The following is a 7,167-nucleotide window of genomic DNA, read 5'->3' as shown; positions in this document are numbered from 1 at the left end:
TCAGCCAGAGAAGGAGGGTCTTGCTGTGGTGTAAGCCTGCAAACATTTCTATGTATTCCTCTATGGGAAATGATTTACTGTCATCACAGACTACCAGACGTTGCTCACTACTTCTGGAAACCCAAATGCCAAGATGACTCCTCGCATAGAAAGGTGGGGTTTGAGGCTGCAAGGATATGACTATGTGATTGTGCACAAACCAGGAAAGGATCATAACCCATCAGATTACTTTTCAGGAATGCAGCTACATTGTCCTAGTTCAACATCCTTGACGGCTGAAGAATATCTAAATTTTATTGTAAAGTCCAGCACCTCTGACTGTTGATCAAATCGTTGCAGTCACCAACATTGATTACAACATGGCTATTGTCAAAGAACTCATTGATACACAATCATGGTGACAACTTTCTCTACCTTTGGCTGATGAAACTGAATTCCAAAAGTTCAAAAACATACAGGATGAGCTAGCCGTCACGCAAGAAGACACAATACTGAGAGGCTTGAGAATCGTCATATTGGAGAGCTTAAGGTAACGGGTCATCAAGATGGCCCATGAAGGACTTTGAGGCATTGTAGCCACTAAAAGAGCATTAAGAGACAGAGGGGGTCATTCTGGTCTCCCACCGGTTTTCCGCTGCCCTTGCGAATCCTCCATGGCGGCGGAGCGCGCTCCGCCGCCATGGGGATTCTGACACCCCCTACCGCCATCCTGTTCCTGGTGGGTCTCCCCCCAGGAACAGGATGGCGGTAGGGGGTGCCGCGGGGCCCCTGGGGGCCCCACTTTGTATTTCAGTGTCTGCTATGCAGACACTGAAATATGCGACGGGTGCCACTGCACCCGTCGCACCCTTCCCACTACGCGTCCTCGTGGGAAGGGGTTTCCCGCTGGCCTGGCGGGCGGCCTTCTGGCGGTCGCCCGCCAGCCCAGCGGGAAACACAGAATGGCCGCCGCGGTATTTTGACCGCGGTGCGGTCATTCGGCGGTTCCCGCCAGGCGGGCGGCTCCCGCCTCCCGCCGGGGTCTGAATGACCCCCAGAGTGTGGTTCCCTAAATTAGGTGAGTGAGTAGAAAGGGAACTGAAAGCATGACACATCTGTAATTACCTTTCCCCCAAAGTGATGCAGCACCCATTGACTATGTCTGATCTTCCTGCCCATGCCTGGGAGAGAGTCGCAGTTGACTCCTTCAGATCATTAGGAAATGGACAGCATCTCATGGTAATCATAGATGAATATTCTCGTTTTCCATTGGTGGAAACACTATGCTCAACAACTCATGACAAAGTCATAGCTACTTGATGACATCTTTGCATGTTGGGGTATTCCCAAAATCCTCAAATCTGGCAATGGTCCACCCTTCAACGACAAAGAGTTTAAATAGTTTATTTTATGACGTCAACCACAAGAGTACACTGCTCTGGCCATAAGCCAATCATGTAGTCGAAAAATTTATGGGCACCCTCAAGAGGATATTCAACAAGCATCCATGGAAGGAATCGGTCTTAACCAAGCTATGTATCAGGCCCTCTGGGCCTACTGATCACCTCCTCACTCCACAACAGGTGATAGCCCAGCTACCTTCTTGTTTGGGAGAGGCATCAGAACAAAACTACCTAAATGGACATACGCGATCAGTGAACACTGACAAAATTCATGCCACCAACGCTTCCCATAAGAGTAAAATGAAAGCATATGCTGATCAATGACAACATGCCCAGGAAACAGTCTTTGACAAAGGAGACTGAGTACTGGTAAAGCAGAGACAGAAGCGAAAGATGGACACCCCTTTCTCCACTGTCCCTTTTAAGGTGGCGTGCAAGGGACACATCGTGAGAGCACATCGTCCTGGAAAGTCCATCATTGGGACACATCACACTTTAAACACCTACCTCAACACTCACCATCTCCTGCATCAATGTTGGAGGCGACCACACCCACACGTCCGACTGAACCTGTAACACTGTTGCCTGATACGGGTTGACCTCGATCACCTTGGATCACCTGAGTCGGCTGACCAGTGCATGCTCCTCGCAGACTGATTGAGGAGATGTGATTTTCTAATGATGCCTGCCACCTTTTATTTAACAAGGGGGGTGTAGTACATTGATGCTATGCATTCTAGGACCCTTGTGGTTCTAGGCGGACTCTAAACAGGAGCCACATGATGCGCAGGGAGGTATCAGAGAGTGCTTGTGGGAAGAATGACATGATGGTATGTGTGTGAATGGATGTTGGAAAATGAAGACATATAAAACCGCAGCTCCTGTGTGTGGCATAATCTATTCACATTCTCCAGGTCTGGGAAAGACACTAGGGCCCTCATTTTGATCTCGGGAACCGCCGTGCTGAAGACCGCCAGTGCAGGCGGTTTTCCGCGCTGTGTATTATGACTGCTGGCAGCCCTCCGTCCTTTTTCAGACGGAGAGCCGGCAACAGCCATACTGGCGGTCGGCGGGGAAGTGGAGGTTGCTCCACCTCCACCGCTCCGTCATCAGAACACGGCCCACCGAATCCGACCCCATGATTCAGTGTGGCGGTGTTCTGGTGACGGGCAGCTGGCGGTGGAGCAGCCCCCATGGATCCCGTCCCCTCCCGGAGGATCAACGGACAAGGTAAGTTGTGCGTCCGTTAGGGGATGGGGTGGAGGTGTGTGAGTGCGTGTATGCATGCAGGGGGTGTGTTGTGTGTATGGGAAATGTGTGCAGGTCGGTCTGTGTGCATGTCTGTGTGTATGTGTGCGGGTATGTGTTGTTGCAGTGTGTGTGTGCGTGTAGGGCTGTGTGTCTGTGCATGTTGGGGGTGGGGTGGGGAGGGGGTGTGTGTCTGTGCATGTTGGAGGTGGGGGTGGGGGTCCTGCCACCTTTGACGGGTGGTAGGGGCGTGTGGAGTGTGGGGGGAGGACTCGGGTGTGGGGTATGGGGGTGGGGGAGACCCCTATTAGTGCCAGGGAAGGAATTCCTTGGCACTGATAGTGCCTACCGCCATGGATTTCGTGGCGGTTCCAAACCACCCGAAATCCATGGCAGTATGCAGGGTCATGATACCGCCGGCGGTCTGGTGACGGCCGCCGGGCTTGAGACCGAAGTCTCCAGCCCAGCGGTCGTCACCGCCCTGGCGGTCGGAGTGGAGAAGTGGCGGATGACCATGGCGGTAACCGCCATGGTCATAATTAAAAAATTTTCCGCCGGCCTGTTGGCGGTATTACCGCCACTTCTCCCCCGTTCGCCAGGGTTGTAATGAGGGCCTAAAACTACAACCAGTGCTTAATTTCAGCCGTTGGTTGGAAGTGGGGCCAACATTTATGTTTCCTTATCAGAATTGGATCCAGAGCAAGAGTGAGAAAAGCATAAATGTGGGGCAGAGGGAGGACAAGACAGATGGAAAAACAATTTCAAAGAAAGACCTCAGGGTTGAAAAATAACCTAATATAATAAAATAGAGATAGTGAATGTCTGGTCGTGGATGAAAGAGGCATGAGGTGGAATCAAGACTACACAGCCTTTGTATTTGGCAAATCCACTGTTTTGCATTTCCGGCCACAGTGAAGAACTTTTGGGACCCTCGCTTATTATTTTACAAATGAATCACTGCCTACAACATTTATCTGATGGGGAGGGCATCAAAACATCCATGACTTGTGATTGAGTAGAAAATCTGTGATTATAGTATATTTTAGAGTGTAATCTGACAGTTTGCATTAAAACGATATTAGATTTGTGATAAAAAGTGTTTTAAAATTCATATGCAAAAATAGAGAAATGTAATTCTGTGTTATATTCATAGAAATGTATTAACAGTTATTTTTTCATTTAAAGTTATTGAAACATGAATGTTAAGTGAAGTTTATTAATGTTGAAATTATAGCTTGAGTACTAAGGGGGTCATTACAACCCTGGCGGACGGTGGAAAAGGTGTGGTAATACCGCAAACAGGCCGGCGGACAAAAAAATGGAATTATGACCCTGGCGGAAACCGCCAACAAAGACAGCCACTTTAACACACCGCCCGCCACGGCGGTACAGACAAGCAGCACGGCGGTTACCGCCAACAGACAGGCGGGAGACAATGTACCGCCCACAGTATTACAACAGGCCAATCCGCCACCTTTTCCGGGGCGGATTCACCGTGGATAAAAACACGGCAGAAACAGCTTTTGCTATGGGAAAACGCTCACCTCAACACATCCCACGAGGAACAACGACTCCATGGACCCGGAAATCCAAATACTACCTGCCCTTGTCTTTCTGCTCGTTTACGACCAACAGCGACGTAGGCGCAGAAGATACCGGTGAGTACTGCACCTATGACACGGGGAGGGGGGAGGCAAAAGTCAGGGGGAAACCCACCAAACAACCCCACCCCCACCCTCGCATATTACAACATACACACCAATGAAGTCAAAACTATCACATTAACAACCCACAATCACCCCCGGAAGAATGCAAAGACAATGCGAATTTCGGTCAAACATTGTAATGTGCCAATATAGATGTCATACAAAAATATACAGATATATATCTCTAAATCACTCATAATTATATATACAATACAAGAAGTAGTGCAGATATGTACACAACATTGTCCGTGCACCAACAGTCCAAAAATGCATGGGCGAGGCCCACAATAGATACCTGACCAAAATCAGAGAGAACACTGCCGGGGCATCAGATAGAAATACTACAGGCACCTCAGGGGGAAGGGAAGGGGGGGCACCTCAGCCGGGTGACTGCAAAGCCACATCCACGACGGGGCTCCATGCCCATTGATGTATCCTGGGGAGTGCAAAGCCACAGTCTCTCAAGTCTCTACAGTGGGTGGGTTGCCCACTGTGCCATCCTGGGGAGTGCAAAGCCACAGTCTCACAAGTCTCTACAGTGGGTGGGTTGCCCACTGTGCCATCCTGGGGAGTGCCAAGCCACAGTCTCACAAGTTTCTACAGTGGGTGGTTTGCCCACTGTGCCATCCTGGGGAGTGCAAAGCCATAGTCTCATCCTGGGGAGTGCAAAGCCACAGTCTCTCAAGTAGATGCAGGTCTCCACTGGTTCTGGAGGGGGACTGGTGCCCAGACTGGATGAGTCTCCCCGTGAAAGTTCCTGTCCTGTCACTGTCCCAGCTGCACATGGGATAAGGATGCCTGATGTGGCGGTACATTCATTCCTACACGGTGCATGCCCTGTTCAGCGGTGCTTTGCCATGGCGGTCTTTGCCCTGTTCATCGGTGCTTTGACATGGCAGTCTTTGCCCTGTTCAGCGGTGCTTTGCCATGGCGGTTCAGGACTGTTCAGCGGTGCTTTGCCATGGTGGTTCAGGACTGTTCATCGGTGCTTTGACATGGCGGTCTCTGCCCTGTTCAGCGGTGCTTTGCCATGGCGGTTTAGGACTGTTCAGCGGTGCTTTGCCATGGTGGTTCAGGACTGTTCAGCGGTGCTTTGACATGGCGGTCTTTGCCCTGTTCAGCGGTGCTTTGCCATGGCGGTTCAGGACTGTTCAGCGGTGCTTTGACATGGCGGTCTCTGCCCTGTTCAGCGGTGCTTTAACATGGCGGTCTTTGCCATGTTCAGCGGTGCTTTGACATGGCGGTCTTTGCCCTGTTCAGCGGTGCTTCGACATGGCGGTCTCTGCCCTGTTCAGCGGTGCTTTGACATGGCGGTTCAGGACTGTTCAGCGGTGCTTTGACATGGTGGTTCAGGACTGTTCAGCGGTACTTTGCCATGGCGGTTCTGATACTGGACATTGGTGTGTGGCATGACGATCTCCACACTGGACATTGGTGTGTGGCATGACGATCTCCATACTGGACATTGGTGTGTGGCATGACGATCTCCACACTGGACATTGGTGTGTGGCATGACGATCTTCACACTGGACATTGGTGTGTGGCATGACGATCTCCATACTGGACATTGGTGTGTGGCATGACGTTCCATCATTGGCCAGCGGGGCTGTGGCATCCTGTCCCCTCCTGAGCTGTGACTCCGGCGGTGGTCTCTGGACCAGTAACGAAACTTGGGCCCTCCTGGGCTGTGACTCCGGCGGTGGTCTCCTGACCAGTGACGATACTTGGGCCCTCCTGGGCACTGACTCCGGCGGTGGTCTCCTGACCAGTGACGATACTTGGGCCCTCCTGGGCTGTGACTCTGGCGGTGGCGGTGGTCTCCTGACCAGTGACGATACTTGGGCCCTCCTGGGCTGTGACTCCGGCGGTGGTCTCCTGACCAGTGACGATACTTGGGCCCTCCTGGGCTGTGACTCCGGCGGTGGTCTCCTGACCAGTGACGATACTTGGGCCCTCCTGGGCACTGACTCCGGCGGTGGTCTCCTGACCAGTGACGATACTTGGGCCCTCCTGGGCACTGACTCCGGCGGTGGCGGTGGTCTCCTGACCAGTGACAATACTTGGGCCCTCCTGGGCTGTGACTCCGGCGGTGGTCTCTGGACCAGTGATGACGGTGCTGGCGGTTGTGTCTGGACCGCCAGAAATGATGGGGGGGGGGCAAAAAGGTCAATTTGACATAGGGACAGTTTCTGGCGGACACTGGGATGGGTAGCTGGAGGGGCTCTGGGAGTGGAGGAAGAGGACGTGGTTGTAGGAGGTGTCACTTTAGGTGTTTTGGGTGCAGGTGCAGGTTCTGGAGGCAGTCATGAGGTGGATGGATGTTGGGTGAGTGATTGCCGGCGTTTGTGTACTTTGGGAGGGGGCGTCACAGACACACTGGGAGAGGACACAGGGGACGTGTAAATGGCAGTGGAGGTGGTGAGTGCAGGTGAGCGGCTTGTGGTGCTGGGTGTCCTGGTGCGAGTCCTAGTGCCTGTAGATGTGGTGCATGCAGGTGTGTGTGTAGACGACACTGGGAGGGAGGAGGGAGAAGAGAAGGAGGGGGACACAGTGGAGACAGTGGATGTTGCTGTGTCTGTATGTGGGTGAGGCTTGCGTGAGTGCCTGTGGTGTGTGTGGTGCCTATGTTTGCTTGAGCTACTTGTGTGTGTTGACTTGTGTGCATGCTGGTCTGTAGGTGTGCTTGGGATGGGCTGGGGTACAGGGGATTGGGTCTGGGTGGAGGAAGTTGGAGGGGGGAGGCTGGACACAGGGACAATGGCTGCCATCAGTGCCGAGGCCAGAGATTGCAGGGTTCTCTGAAGGGCAGGCTGACCAGAATGAATGCCCTC

The sequence above is a fragment of the Pleurodeles waltl genome, chromosome 3_2, assembly GCF_031143425.1.
Source record: "Pleurodeles waltl isolate 20211129_DDA chromosome 3_2, aPleWal1.hap1.20221129, whole genome shotgun sequence".
Classification (NCBI taxonomy): Eukaryota; Metazoa; Chordata; class Amphibia; order Caudata; family Salamandridae; genus Pleurodeles; species Pleurodeles waltl.
The sequence above is the reverse complement of the archived record's forward strand: the minus strand, read 5'-3'. Positions refer to the sequence as shown.